Below are 17,033 nucleotides of genomic sequence, written 5' to 3'. Positions count from 1 at the left end.
TGCTAATGCTTACATGCTAATGCTATCATGCTAACATGCTAACATGCTAATGCTAACATGCTAATGATATCATGCTAACATGCTAACATGCTAATGCTAACATGCTAATGCTAACATGCTAATATGCTAACATGCTAATGCTAACATGCTAATGCTATCATGCAAATATGCTAATGCTTACATGCTAATGCTATCATGCTAACATGCTAATGCTAACATGCTAATGCTATCATGCTAACATGTTAATGCTAACATGATAATGTTAACATGCTAATATACTAACATGTTAATGTTAACATGTTAATGCTAACATGCTAACATGCTAATGCTAACATGCTAACATGCTAATGCTATCATGCTAACATGCTATCATGCTAACATGCTAATGCTAACATGCTAATGCTATCACGCTAACATGCTAATGCTAACATGCTAATGCTAACATGCTAACATGCTAATGCTAACATGCTAATGCTATCATGCAAATATGCTAATGCTTACATGCTAATGCTATCATGCTAACATGCTAACATGCTAATGCTATCATGCTAACATGCTAACATGCTAATGATATCATGCTAACATGCTAATGCTAACATGCTAATGCTAACATGCTAATGTTAACATGCTAATGCTAACATGCTAATGTTAACATGCTAACATGCTAATGCTAACATGCTAATGCTAACATGCTAATGCTAACATGCTAATGCTAACATACTAATGCTAACATGCTAACATGATAATGCTAACATACTAATGTTAACATGCTAATGCTATCATGCTAATGCTATCATGCAAATATGCTAATGCTTACATGCTAATGCTATCATGCTAACATGCTAACATGCTAATGCTAACATGCTAATGCTATCATGCTAACATGCTAATGCTAACATGTTAATGCTAACATGCTATCATGCTAACATGCTAATGCTAACATGCTAATGCTAACATGCTAGCATGCTAATGCTACCATGCTAACATGCTAATGCTAACATGCTAATGCTATCATGCTAACATGCTAATGCTATCATGCAAACATGTTAATGCTAACATGCTAATGCTATCATGCTAACATGTTAATGCTATCATGCTAAGATTCTAATGCTAACATGCTAACATGCTAATGCTATCATGCTAATGCTATCATGCTAACATGCTAACATGCTAATGCTAACATGCTAATGCTAACATGCTAACATGCTAATGCTATCATGCTAACATGCTATCATGATAACATGATAATGCTAACATGCTAATGCTATCACGCTAACATGCTAACATGCTAATGCTAACATGCTAAAGCTAACATGCTAATGCTAACATGCTTATATGCTAACATGCTAACATGCTAACATGCTAAAGCTAACATGCTAATGCTAACATGCTAATGCTAACATGCTAATGCTAAAATGCTAACATGCTAACATGCTAATGCTAACATGCTAATGCTATCATGCTAACATGCTAATGCTAAGATGTCTGAGCTGTAAGGGTCCATTTGGTTTCGTTCAGGGGGGCGGCCCGGTTCCGGCGAGCCGCCCTGCTTCTGAAACGGTCGAGAAATGACAGAGTTACGTGTTTCCCCGATTTTCTCCATTGACTTTCAATGTGTGTGTGTGTGCGTGCACATGTGTGCATGTGCGTGCATGTGCGTTCGTGTGTGCGCGTGTTTGAGAGGTGGTCAACTTGACCTTGAATCATTAACAAAGTATCAATTTCACCTGGGCTAGGGCTAGTCTATGCGAATGCAAACACTATTGAAAGTTAAAACCACACTGACTCAGTGAGAGAACATATGTCCGAACAAATTGCTCTATCGCAAAAAGTAAACATCAAATGCGATTTTTGTTTTCGCCGTGAGTGACCCGAGACATTGAGGTACGCCGTGTGCGATCGTGGTATTGGTACGATAAAAAACGTGGTTATGAGAGCGAGTTAAGAAATTGTGTTTGTGATGAAAAAATTGCTGACTCATTCCGGCATTTAACATGGAGTTGTATGACACATTATGATGGTACACCTGTCGCTTTCAGGGCTGTAGTTCACGTACCGTATGAATCTGGGCTGTGCTTGTGACATTGGGTGAAAGAGGACGAGTGTGGCTACAAAATTACCGAAACCCATGCGTGTAAAGTTAATATTTTGGCCGTGAGGACGATTTGTTCGGAGAATTTCGCTACAGTCTTCACACTGGCTTCTCCCTCTGACCCGCTCTCTCTCTGGCCGTGCGACACTGCGAGTCGAGATTTTAGCTCAGACCACACACACTTTGAACTGCGACAGCGGGCAAACCGTGCAACGTATTCGAATTCCGTCTGAACCACAACAAAGTCGATGGCCTCGTGTGCTATTTGAGGTTTAAATCGTGTTTCTACGTAACAGTATGCCAGAGCAATGTGGCTCCAAAGTAACGTGTCGTTTTCTGTTTTTACCCGCGTTTCCCCATTGACTTTGCATGGGGCATTTTTCGCGTCGTTTATTGCGAATTACGTCGGCACGGTAACCCCAAACGGAAAGAAAAGCACAAGCACACCATTCCCGGCCGAGCCGCACGTTTCGATGTATATATTGTGGGGCTTTGGTAAACCGTGCGGCCGGCCATAGACGTCAAAGTTTCGTGTCTTGATTATTATTATTGCTGCGATTAAGTATGTGTTGCGGATTTCAACCTGTGTTTCTGCCATTGCATGGCAGGCACCCAGAACCAGAAGAAAATATTTGCTCTCATATACACAAGATAGCTAGTTTTATATACTAGTCCTTACCCGTTCTGAATATATGAACAGCAAATTATATTTAGTGTGGGTAATGCGATGTAATAGATCAAATTACTGATAGGCAGGGAATAATTTACAGATGATCTTGGGAAGTTGGGGACTGTAGGACATAATGTTATAGTTGTAGATTTTCCTATGCAAGTCAATGGGAAAATATATTCACTAATAGATGCTGTAGTGCAATAATAAGTACACCATTGATGTGTGATATATATTTGTTGGTAATATTCTGCATAGAAATAAAGCTATTGAATATTCTCACTTTCGGTGTTGCACTTTGTAGACGGTCCCTATAACCGCTCAGCTGACCGTCTGCTGCCCATATAGATGCATTATAATCTACTGTGTTAAAGTCGGAGGTTGGCTTTTTGGGCTTCAAATCAATTTGCAGTTTTTTGTGCTTTATCTAATCAGGATAAGAATGAGACGTTTTTTGTGATTTAGGAATGTTTCGTTCCTGAGTACTCAAGTGGTGTCGACAGGGCAGCCAAACGTTAGTCATTGCATTTGTCTGTATGTATTTTATCATTGTATTTTACGGGATGTGTGTTTCCCTTCCGTCGAGTGGTGGCTTAATTTATTGATATGTTCTGATCCAACAGAGCCACCCTGATAGATAATCATTCCGTTGTGATCGTGGCCGTGCTGTTCAATGTTTCACATTAGGTGCAGGAAAGATGAGATCTGTAACTGCGCGACGCGCGTCGTCAGTGAGCAGGCGTGTCACCCGCGTTTGGTTTGAAGTTATAATATGAAGTGACGTTCAAACATTGCATTGCAAAAAGTGGTCGCGCACACATACGCACGTGCGCACACACAGCTTAAGTAGTTTACACACACGCTCACAGTGAAAGTAGTCTGCACACACACGCACGCACACACACACACACACACTAATCCAGCCAGGCAAGGGCAGAAGGTTCCTATTATAACGACAGTGGGTGCCCTACCTCAGAGTAGCCTGCGCACGTTTTTAGCGAGGTGCTAAGCAAGGGTTGTTTTTGTATATCAATCAATCCGTCCACTCCATGTGCGTGCGCACGTGCACTCTTTGCGTGCGCGGCTGCACGCTGTTTCACCCACGTTTGGTTAAAAGTTATATCAAGTGATCCCGTGTGTGGTTTGAATCGTCAATCGCCTGTCTGTGCAAAGGGGGAGGGGCCTGAGGTGGTGTACTGTGGAGCAGATCATTGCAACTTTGCCCGTGGGATCGTGTGGTGATGTAAAAACAATATCTGTACAGTAAATATGACAGTTGCGTCGGTAAAAAGTAGCCTAGCTGGATTGTGGGAGCGTGCAGATTTTTTTTGGCATGGAGAGATGTGTGCTAATAGTGTGGCTCGGTCGGAGATAGACCACGGACAAATAAACTGGTTTTTATTCACTAATAAATTCATTATTAATCTTATTGGAAAAATGGCTTCGTTAAGACCTCCATATTATTATGGTCAATGCCTGTGTGAAAAGTGGGAGCGATTGGTGCAGGCAATGAGGAGATAAGGTGGTGTTTCTGACATTCAGACATTCAGACATTCGCTCATTTATAGTATGATCTAGCAAATATATTTTTAATATTATATTTTATTTCCTGACCTACCAATGTGAACACAAACGCTTCCATCACGTCACGCACGATCAACACAGTTTGAGTAAATGCTGTGCAGTCGGTGCAGTCGGTGCACACACAGAAGGTTAAGAACGTCTTCACTGCTGTCTGTGACACGCTGAATCACACGTGTTTGTTCACCGCAGCCAGGCATGAAAACAGCAAACGTGAAACAGGAAGGACCCGGGCGGCGCGGCTACTCTGCTTCTCTGTCGTGAATGTCGTCTCGTCTGCCGTTACCGTTATGCAGTAGCTCTGCCCCGGCGATTTGTAAGCCCACCACAGCCACTTTTGCAACATGGTGTGGGCTTGTAGGTCAGCTTTAAAGATCGACACCAGCTAAAAGCAAGCTCCACATGATCAACTCACAACGCGTTTTGCGTCGCTTGATTCGTTTCAACTGCACGTGGGAATTCACCAGCAGGAACGCACTGAAAGCCTGGTGACGCGAGGTTAGGAATGCACAGAGGCAAGCGGTGTTTTTTGATACAGTACATGCCAGACGAGTAGGTGATCTCCTCATGTAAACAAAGCCACACATTAGCATTTATATGGACGAGGGTCGTTAAGACTAGTGGGGATGGGCAACAATGATGCAAATTGTAAAAGGAGGAGGAGGAATGCAGAGCGTGTGCTCGGATTATTCCAGCTGTCTACTCCTCCATTCGACGGTGTGTTACAGAGAGACACGCAGCTATACATCTCCGTACAACGGTGCTTTACCAGAGTTTGCTGTTAAATAAATAAATAGTGCTTGACTGCACGTTTAGGTCAGGAACCGATAGGCAGAACCGAAATTGAATTATTTGTATGGGTACCCGGTACCAACCATGTGTTAATTCGGTTCCTACTTGGAACCCAATTTCGGTACCCAATAACCATCACGAAATACCAACACAACTTGCATGTTATTTTTAAAACATCTTATTTAGCCTCTGTTTCTCTCTCCTCATTCCCCATCCCAGATGTCTTTCCTGCCCAACTCAAACATGTCTACAGCAGAAATAGACATGTTAACCAACACCAGAGAATTCATACAGGAGAGAAGCCCTACGCCTGTGACCAGTGTGGGAGCAGGTTCAGCCGGAGCAGTAATCTACAAGTTCACCAGAGAATTCATACAGGAGAGAAGCCCTACGCCTGTGACCAGTGTGGGAGCAGGTTCAGCTCTAGCAGTCATCTCAAACGTCACCAGAGAATTCATACAGGAGAGAAGCCCTACGCCTGTGACCAGTGTGGGACTAGGTTCAGCCAGAGCAGTGAACTCATAAGTCACCAGAGAATTCATACAGGAGAGAAGCCCTATGCATGTGACCAGTGTGGGAGCAGGTTCAGCCAGAGCAGTCAACTAAAAGTTCACCAGATAATTCATACAGGAGAGAAGCCCTACGCCTGTGACCAGTGTGGGAGCAGGTTCAGCGTGAGCAGGGATCTAAAAGTTCACCAGAGAATTCATACAGGAGAGAAGCCCTACGCCTGTGACCAGTGTGGGAGCAGGTTCAGCCGGAGCAGTGACCTCAAAAGTCACCAGAGAATTCATACAGGAGAGAAGCCCTACGCCTGTGACCAGTGTGGGAGCAGGTTCAGCCGGAGCAGTGAACTCAAAATTCACCAGAGAATTCATACAGGAGAGAAGCCCTATGCCTGTGACCAGTGTGGGGCTAGGTTCAGCATGAGCAGTAGTCTCAAACGTCACCAGATAATTCATACAGGAGAGAAGCCCTATGCCTGTGACCAGTGTGGGAGCAGGTTCAGCGTGAGCAGTCATCTAAAAGTTCACCAGAGAATTCATACAGGAGAGAAGCCCTATGCCTGTGACCAGTGTGGGGCTAGGTTCAGCCAGAGCAATGATCTCAAAAGTCACCAGAGAATTCATTCAGGAGAGAAGCCCTACCACTGTGACCAGTGTGGGACTAGGTTCAGCCGGCGCAGTGAACTAAAAGTTCACCAGAGAATTCATACAGGAGAGAAGCCCTACGCCTGTGACCAGTGTGGGAGCAGGTTCAGCGTGAGCAGTCATCTAAAAGTTCACCAGAGAATTCATACAGGAGAGAAGCCCTACGCCTGTGACAAGTGTGGGAGCAGGTTCAGCCGGCGCAATCAACTAAAAGTTCACCAGAGAATTCATACAGGAGAGAAGCCCTACGCCTGTGACCAGTGTGGGACTAGGTTCAGCCTGAACAGTACTCTCAAAGGACACCAGAGAATTCATACAGGAGAGAAGCCCTACGCCTGTGACCAGTGTGGGACTAGATTCAGCCTGAACAGTACTCTCAAAAGTCACCAGAGAATTCATACAGGAGAGAAGCCCTACGCCTGTGACCAGTGTGGGACTAGGTTCAGCCAGAGCAGTGAACTCAAAAGTCATCAGAGAATTCATACAGGAGAGAAGCCCTACGCCTGTGACCAGTGTGGGAGCAGGTTCAGCCAGAGCAGTCAACTAAATGTTCACCAGAGAATTCATACAGGAGAGAAGCCCTACGCCTGTGACCAGTGTGGGACTAGGTTCAGCCGGAGCAGTCATCTCAAAAGTCACCAGAGAATTCATACAGCAGAGAAGCCATAATGCCTGTGACCAGTGTGGGTGTGGGACTAGGTTCAGCCAGAGCATTGAACTCAAAAGTCACCAGAGAATTCAAACAGGAGAGAAGCCCTACCACTTTGACCAGTGTGCGACCTGGTTCAGCACAAACAGTAATCTCACTAAACACCAGATAATTCATACAGGAGAGAGTGTTCGTATTTGTATGATTATATTGGTTTGGACTGATGGGGGCATAGCTTGTTTTGTCTTTAACATTTGTCAGCCAATCTGATCACAACAGTTAGGCCTATGTAGACATTACTTCAAATAAAAGTAGTAGTTTAATTAAGTTTATAAAGTTTATAAATTGACATTAACAGACTGCCGTAGCGTATCTAAGTGTGAAGACTCACAGCGCCCCTATAATATTAGCTCTGAGTTCGATGGGGGAAGCAGACAAGAACTCAGATTACAGTAGCTTGTTTTGTCTTTAACATTTGTTAGACAATCTGGTCACAACAGTTATACCTATGTAGACATTACTTAAAATAAAAAGTAGTAGTTTAATACGTTTATAAATTTACATTAACAGACTGCCATAGCGTATCTAAGTGAAGTCTCAGACTTTCCCATTATAATATTAGCTCTGAGTTTGATGGGGGAAGCAAACAAAGGACTCAGATTACAGTACTGAGAGGGAGGATTGGGGGGTTGATACTATGACGCGGTGTTTGCACTCACGGTTGGGAATAGTTATGTAAAATAGGGGCACGCCGCTGTGGCAGTCACATCCTGGGTAATGCTAGACGTCTGCTACACCGTGGATCCAGCGTCAACCCTGTCACTCACGGTTGTGAATGAGTTTAAAGCAACCCCCCTATGGCCTTCTGGGTAATGCTAGATGCATTCCGGGGATCCAACGTCAACCATAACATTCATGGTTTAAGATTATTATACATTATAGTGTAACAAAACATGATATAGGTGTAATATGATGACAGTTATAATTAGTTATATACTTTTGTACCATGTGAACAAATATGTGAATATACTGTATTCTGTAAATGAAATGTTTAATTAAGTGCATGGAAGTAACTATTGCATGCTGGTTAAAATGTGTTAACCAATCTGATCACAGCATTTCAGATGATGCAAACACAACTCGATTAGGTGTGTGTGTTTGCACTCACGGTTGGGAATAGTTATGTAAAATAGCGGCACGCTGCTGTGGCAGTCACAAATCCCTAATGCATCCTGGGTAATGCTACACGTCTGCTATACAGTGGATCCAGCGTCAACCATAAAATTCATGGTTTAAGATTATTAAACAGGCCCAGGCCGTAGCGTAACGGTCTGGGCACCGGACTGGTAATCCAGTCGCAGTGTGCCGCGGGTTCGACTCCCGGACCCGACACGGCCTTTACTGCATGTCATCCCCCCATCTCTCTCCCGTTTCCTGTCAGCCTACTGTCTGTCCCTTCAAAAATCAATAAAAGGCGTAAGCCGCAAAAAAAAAAAAAAAAAAAAAAAAAGATCATTAAACATTATAGTGTAACAAAACATGATATAGGTGTAATATGATATTAGTTATATTTATATACTTTTTACCATGTGAACAAATATGTGAATTAATCTTTCCCCTATCTTACCATACTGTAAATTAAATGTTTGTAAATGAGGAACCATTGCATGCTGGGTAATATTGTTAGCTCTTCCTGGTATGGAGTGTAAAGAGGTATAGACCGATTCCGTACCGGTTTCATGGTCGCAGCCTACGTATTTCCTGTAGGCGGACTCGACGTATCTGCGGGGGTAAAACCCTCACCAGGCGCACCTCTTCCACTACAGTGAACGGCAGAGTGACTGATGTTAGTTTGCCTCAAACTTTACTCCTTTACCTGCTTTTTTACTAACACTAACATTACAAAGATGCCAAGAACATCGAGATGAACCTGTGTAGTTTATGGCTGCTCCAACAGTAGTGGCAACATAACAAATAAAATAAAACGGAATGTCTAATATCCACCTTGATGGCTGAGACCAGAGCCATTGAGTAATGGTTGAGACAAAGCAGTGAAGAATCCTGCAAGATACATAATTTCAGTCTTACCCAATACCCAATCTTTCTGTTTTATGAACACAAGGCTGCTGTATTTTATACCTCATACTAAGCATTTAAAGTATGAGGTATAAAGTACAGCAGCCTTGTGTTAATAAAATAGAAATATTTGGTATTGGGTAAGACTGGCGTTATGTATCTTTCACTGCTTTGTCTCAACCATTGCTCAATGGCTCTGGTCTCCGCCACCGCGGTGGATATTAGACATTCCGTTTTTTTTTTATTTGTATGTTGCCACTACTGTTGGAGCAGCCATAAACTACACAGGTTCATCTCGATGTTCTGGGCATCTTTGTAATGTTAGTGTTAGTAAAAAAGCAGGTAAAGGAGTAAAGTTTGAGGCAAACTAACATCAGTCACTCTGCCGTTCACTGTAGTGGAAGAGGTGCGCCTGGTGAGGGTTTTACCCCCGCAGCTACGTCGAGTCCGCCTACGTCTATACGAATCGGTCTATACCTTCAGATCTTCAGATATCCTCCGCCATGCCACTCTCCTAGCCACAATAGTCTGGTGTTTTAAGTGTCTATAGTTAACCATCCTAGTATTTTAGGAAGTTTCACTGTTAACATGGATTAGTTTCGGTAATGTAGGTGTGAGTATCCTTTCTTTTGGGGGGTTATTTTGTTAATCATTGGGGTTGTTAGGTAAGAGATCTGTGTTTTGTTTTGTGTCTGGAAAAGGTAAGCGTAGGTTTTTCTTTTTAGGTACTTAGTTAACTTACATGAGGTAATATATCCATGCATTTTATGTAACTGTGTGACTTATAAAATAAATCACTGTACTTTGGCTTTTTCAACAGGTTTTGGATAACTATATTTGGGGGGCTAGCTAGGGATGAGTCCATTTGTGGTGCATCTGTTTATCCCTAGGCAGGATTGTAACATTTAGGTGGGGGTAATGAGAATCATATGATTATAGGATTAATGAGATGACCTGTTTTAGGTAAGTACTAAGCAGTAGGCCTAACTGTCATAACCTGTGATTACTCACCCCTGATACTGTGATGCAGTTAATTCTTCAGTAAAAGTGATATTTAGTGTTTTTCTAAGGCATTTAGTTATGGCTCTTGTCGAAACGGTTAAAATAACGACCATGTTATTTTTAAATAAGCCCACATTATAATCCATGTCAAGGCATCAAGTTTTAGTTTCCTCAAGAGACAATATTCACCATGAGACTTATGTGTTTGTGTTATAGTTTTTTAATATTAACGACTGTAAATACAGCTGATTGTATCAGTGAGTAGGTACAGACTTATAGTATAGCTATAGCATGAAGATCAGTTATACAACGCAATCTGACTCTTCGCAACATAACTACATATTTTCCCTCCCCATACAATTTTAAAATCACGTGTGTGACCCTTAGATAGAATCGATCTTATTCCCCATTGGGGCATGGGGGTGGGTGTCTATCTATATGTATATGTCTATATGTATGGCTGTCTGTCTGTCTGGTTCGGAGGGTGCACTCTAGCCTGACTTTGTTTATTTCTTGTGTAAGTCAAGGATATCCCACCTAGTGGTCAATTTCTATATACATAATTACACAGCAGTAGCCTACCAACTATGCCCTGATGTGATTTCAGGCACATAGTGCAATGTTTTCAGTGGTCCGGGGACAACCGATGATCCTTGAGTGGGTTCAGGTGACCCTCCCCCAGGTAAATCATGGAGAGTTGGTAACCAAAATAGACCCTTATAGATCTCTAACACTTGAGAGTTGTAAAATGAAAACCAAATGTCACACAAAAGTTAAAATATTGTAAGTTTTACACATTGGATGGCTAGATAGTAACTTTATAGTTTGAGGTAATGAGATTGGCAAGCGTTATGATGCTATTGGTTAATGAGCTAGCCATGGTATATGTATACAGAACCTGTGTTATTAGGGGTCAAATATTTTCTGCTATTATTGATACCCACCAAATGTGGTGATGTTCTTAACATGGAACCTGAAGGGGGGTGTATTTGTCCAAGATTTAATGAATGTGGATTTGTTTTTTTACAATGTAGCATTATAGTTAATACAGTATATTCCCTTATGGTCTAGCGGTTAGGATTCATGGATTTCAACCATGAGGCTATAGTTCAACTCTCGGTATGGGAAATATAAGTTTATGTTTTTAATTATTGTGTAAGTCAATGACAACCATAGTGGTCAACATCTATAGAAATATTATAACCAAATAGACCATTATAGATCTTTAACTTGTAAAATGAAGTCAAATGGCACCATAAAAGTTCAAATATTGCAAAGTAAGCCCCAACATTATGATCCATGTCTAAGGCGTAGGACTTGCTATACATCTAGATAGTGTCCTCAAGGCATAATATTCATGACATATGATTGTGTTATAGGTAGCATATGAACATTAACAGTTGTAAATACAGCAGATGTATCTTTGAACAGGCATAGACTTAAACCATAGCATGAGGCATATTTAACAAAAAACATAAGAACAAATTATGAAAAACACATGAAAATACTTGAAATACAACAGAAAACAACAAAAAACGTGACAAACAAAACACGAACCATAAACAGACAAGACACAAAACAAAAACTTGACACACAACACAATATTATAAGACACAAAAACATAAAGAACATAAATTATAAAAAGAAAAAAAAAAAAACTTAAAATACAACAGAAAAAATAAAACCTTGACAAATACAACACAACAAAATATACACAAAAAACATAAAAATCACATAAAATACTTGAAATTTCAGGGGTGTTCATTCAGGGGTGTTATCATTATTCTCCCAAATCGGTAACATGTAGGTAAAAATATAAAATCATACGAGTGATCTTGTCTGGTTATGCATCCATGCTTTCTGTGCGCCCCTCGCCATTTGCTTTTCGCGTGATATGGCAATCACTTTTACGCACAGCACCTATGTATTAATTTGTAGAGGGAAATCTCTTTACGCATTAATAATTTGAGTGCAATCACTTTTACGCACAGCACCTATGTATTAATTTGTAGAGGGAAATCTCTTTACGCATTAATAATTTGAGTGCAATCACTTTTACGCACAGCACCTATGTATTAATTTGTAGAGGGAAATCTCTTTACGCATTAATAATTTGAGTGCAATCACTTTTACGCACAGCACCTATGTATTAATTTGTAGAGGGAAATATCTTTACGCACAACACCTAGAGGGCAATCACTTTTACGCACAAAAGCCAATTTGAGTGCAATCACTTTTATGCACAGCACCTGTATTAAGTATTATATAAGGTGAGCATCTCGTGGCAGGAATTTCTTTCCGAATCAGCCATGGCATACGTCGTACCTGGGAATAACCCATTCTGACCTGAGATCAGATTCTAAAAATGTCAGTCGCTCTTTGATTTTTCAAAAATAGCAGACCTACAAGCTCGTATCGCGCCACTCGGTGGCGCGATATGAGCTTGTAGATCTGCTATTTTTAAATAGCTAAAGCATAACATGATGCTGACACCAACATGGGTGCCCGGTCAGAATGGGATAAGGGAGGGAAGGTGCTCATACACGATGGGTACCGTTATTGTAAAAAATAAGGCGAAGGGAGAAAAGATTTATTGGCGATGTTGGAGGAAGGGCTGCAGTGGATGGTTGCAGACACAGGTCTTTGACCTGGACGAGGAGGAGGGTGCCAATATCCAGGTACATAATGTATCAGAGCACGGCCACCCCACTGACATGGGGCCCTGATCCAAACCAGCGCCATCAAACAGGCCATGGTGGACGCCGTATAGAGGCAGACCCCTCAAGGCCTGTGAAGAGGGTGTATATGATGCGGTTGTTCGGGATGCTGAGGAAGACGTCGTGGTGCCCGAATTCGGAACGGTCAGGTCCAAACTGAACAGGACCCGGGCAGCCCTTATGTGCCTCCTATTCCACACCACGTGGATGACGTCGAGATAGAAAATGAATGGGCCGAGACATGGCGTGGGAGGCGGTTTCTGTCACACCAGGACAATGCCTGGGGTGTTCTGGTGTTTGCAGAGAGGCGGAATTTTGAGAAGCTCGGCAGGTAAGAGTTAAAACTGTATACACATTCATAAAATTCAAAACGTTTTGATTAATTCATTCATTCATTCGTTCGTTCGTTCATTCATTCATTCGTTCATATAGGTGCCAGGATATTTATATGGATGGCACGTTCAAAAGTTGCCCCAGGCCCTACGAACAGTTTGTCACAATTCATGGCAACTATCTGGGCAGAGTGGTGCCGTTGGTGATGTGCCGTTGGTGACCGGCAAGACTGTCGGCCAATACAGGCAAATCTTGGCCCATGTCAAGCGCAGGGTGCGTCGCGTGACAGGGCACCAGTGGAGACCTACGCGCAATCGTGACAGATTTCGAGAGCTCCCTGCTAGCTGGCTATCCAGACCGAGCTTCCTGACAGTCGGCCAACAGCATGTTATTTTCATTTCTGCCAAAGTCTTTGGCGACGGGTCCAGGAGCTCGGTCTTGCAGGCCCATATCGAAGGCACGACAGTGTGCAGCGATGCATTAGAAAATTCATGCCGATGGGGTACCTGCACCTCTGGCTTTGGTCCGTGAGAATTTCCACCGCCATGCAGCATCGGCGCACACTGTTAGAGTGAGACGGCGCTACCCTAGGCTGGCTGAATTCATTCAATACTTGGAGCGAAATTATATTGATGGAAACAGCCAGTTCCCTCCAAGGTTGTGGAACGTTTTCACCAGGAACTCAGACAACCGTACCAGCAACCATGTCGAGGGTGAGTTTGAGTAAACTTTGCGCACAAATAGTTAGCCTGTGTATATATAGTGACGTTTCGGGTAGTTCATTTAGAAAGAATTACAATTACGTCTTAAATCATTGCATTTATTTGCATCAGCTATTTGCAAAAGATTGTTATGTAATTTAGACATTTTAAAACATGAAATGGTACATTCTGCATAATGATTGTCTCCACCAGGCCGAAGGCATGGGGGGAGAGTATGTTTTGCACTCCGTCCGTCCGTGTGTCCGTCCGTGTGTGTGTGTGTCCGTCCGTCCGTGAGCAGCTAATCTCGGCCACCGTTAACCCGCTCGATGCCAAATTCTGCACACACACTCCCTGGATGCCAACGTGTGCAAAACAAGTTTTTGCACAGTACACCTACAGATTTTGTCCAAACATCACGCAAATTGATACACAGTCTCTCTAGAGCCATTCAACGAAACCGGTCTTTCACATTTCTCAGACTCCATCCTGATTGGTTAAGATTGGCTTCCAAAGTTCACAGGAGTGCTCAGTTTCAAAAAAATGCTGCAAAACACATCGCGTGATTTCCGTGAAATTGTGCACCCACATTCCCACTAGGCCGAGGACGAAATGCCACATGAACAATTTCAACTCAGACTCAAGGTGGCGCTATAACTGGCCGAAAAGTGTTTTTACCTCTAACTGCACAGATCTGTGGATAACTTTGTATGCCAACTCCCTAGAGGCCAAGGAAAAACCTTTGCCTGGAATTTTTCACATCTGCTCTTTATAGTGCCACCAGGAGGCCGACATATGTAAAACACATTTTCTATTATTACTCCTTCAGATTTTATCCAAATTTCACGCAAATCGCTATACACTATCTCCATAGTCATGTGATCAACACGGAGCGGCACCATTTCCCATCTTCCATCCTGATTGGCTAAGATTGGCTTCCAAAGCTCACACGATTCGTCCATTTCGAAAAAAGGCCACAAATCACAAACGCAGTGTGCAATTTCCGTTAAATTATACACGCACATTTTCACTAGGCCGAGGACGACATGCCACATTTTTTTCCTCAAAATCAGCCTCACGGTGGCGCTATAACAGGCCAATTCCTGTTTTTAGCTATAACTGCATTGATCTGTATACAACTTATGTATGCACACATGGAAAAACATTGTACCTGCATCCCTCCAACACGAACCTCCGGCCCAAATCTTCCTCAACAGCCTGTTATAGCGCCACCATGAGGCCACAACCTGACCTGCCCTGGTGGAGACCTGTGCCGATTGGCACTTTGTCTAGTTATAGCCTACTTTTACTTTACTTAAGTATATTTGAAACCAATTCGTTGTTTTGAAAGTTTACTCACGTTATTTAGGCTAATTTGATTTGCAACGGAGTGTTTGATACTTAATGCGAATACTTTTTCCACCACTGTTCATCCATTGTTTTTATTGTTTATAGGTTTTCATCAGAAGTGGAATGCGGCACTCCAGAGGCAGCATCCATCCATCTGGGTTTTCCTGCGCCAGGTGAAGGACCAACATCGGCTGACGGAGGTCCAAACAGCAGCTGCTGAGAGAGGGGAGGCCAAACCAACACAGAGGAGAAAATGGAGGCACCTGGAGGAGAGAATTACGCGTCTGAAACGCGGCTATAATCAGGGTGTCCGCACCAGGGGGGCAGTCAGCCAGATATTTCGTGAAGCCTCATTTGAAATCGGTAGTTCATATAATGGCCTGTTGTGGCGCTGGACTGGACCCAAAAAGCCCCATAGCTCCATAGAGGCCCATGTATTTTGGCCCAACTTCACCTAGACTGTATTACCTTAATAAACATGGTCATGAATACTTTCTTCTTCCAGTCACTAGTTTAAAGTCTCATTTCTAATCATAATATTCTTTTTGGAAAATTATGGTCCCATTAATTAAAATAATGACCATACAGTTGCGTATGTTCTGAGGGGCGTGGCTACCGTTACCGTCTATGATCGGGATTCCCCTCCCACTCAAGAGTCTTCTCCTCCCACTCGAGTCAAAATAAAAACCAACGGAGAAGAAGGGGGGAAGTCCCGCCTCGTTGTCTGGGCAGCCAATGGCCAGCTGGACCCAAACGGAGCCAGCCAATGGCCAGCTGGTCCAAAACGGATCTAGAAAGATGGCGATTTACAGTGCATGGATTTCAGGCTTCATTTTACGTTCATGTTAGACCCGGGGAACACTTTGTCCATATTTTTTACAGTCTATGGTCCGCACACTGGATGAATACTGGGAGGCGATCCAGTATTCACTTCACAATTTCATGTGGAAGAAATGCATTTTTATTTCTTTCGTTATCGTTTTCTTCTTTTAAGTTTCATCTTGGAAAAAAGAGTGGCAAGACCTATATGCCAATTATTCAAATATATGAAAACCTATTAAGGGTCCTAGCTTTGGGCCAAGCCCTAGGGGGCTTGTTTTCAAATTGTGCTCTGTATAATATCGGAATCGGTCAGAAGCGGTATCTGCAAATATGACCCTGCAAATAATTGGAGATCGGATATCGGTCATAATTTCATAATCGTGCACCCTACTATAAGCAATATGTGAGGCGCAATTCCAGTGCTGGGAGGGGCTGTCGCTCGGCTGCTCAACGCGTCCAAAGGGCCACCCTTCTTGGGTACCAGATGGGCTTACAGATTTTTTGGGAAGTGAAAGTGAAGGTTTTCAAAATAAAATAATTGTGCACTTGGATTTTTCTGTGGCAGTAGTGTCACTACGACCACACACCGGATTGTTTTTAATGAGAGAGCCGTTCGTTGTACGTTCGTGAAAAAATGACCATGTTTTAATTTATGTTGGACTGAACTGAAGTGGAAGCCAAAAGTGGATTATAAGTTTTTTGGTCTTTACACTAGATGGCTCTAGGCTTAGCTCTTGGCTAAATGATGATGCATCCCTGACCACGCACCCCCTCTCTGTGTAGGAGAGAACATGGACAGCACATGGTCACAAAAATGTCCTCTCATGTCTCCCACAGGCAGAGATATTCTCTTCCTGGTAATTATGCTGCTGTGTTGTTCCAGTTTTCGGCATGGCCACTTTCAATGTTTGATGGCCTCTAACTACTGTGATGATGCGGTGTTACCATAGGTAAGCCAAGAGCGCCATCAACCGTAAAAACAAAAAAGAAAGACCTCATCGGCAAAGCATTGGTAAAAAAGACGACAAAGACATCAAACTCAGTAAGTGAGTTAAAGTACAGAGGGAAGCTTGAAGTTATGCTGATATACATACTTC

The sequence above is a fragment of the Protomyctophum parallelum genome (genome assembly GCF_964188405.1).
Source record: "Protomyctophum parallelum genome assembly, chromosome: 6".
In the NCBI taxonomy this organism is placed as follows: Eukaryota; Metazoa; Chordata; class Actinopteri; order Myctophiformes; family Myctophidae; genus Protomyctophum; species Protomyctophum parallelum.
The sequence above is the reverse complement of the archived record's forward strand: the minus strand, read 5'-3'. Positions refer to the sequence as shown.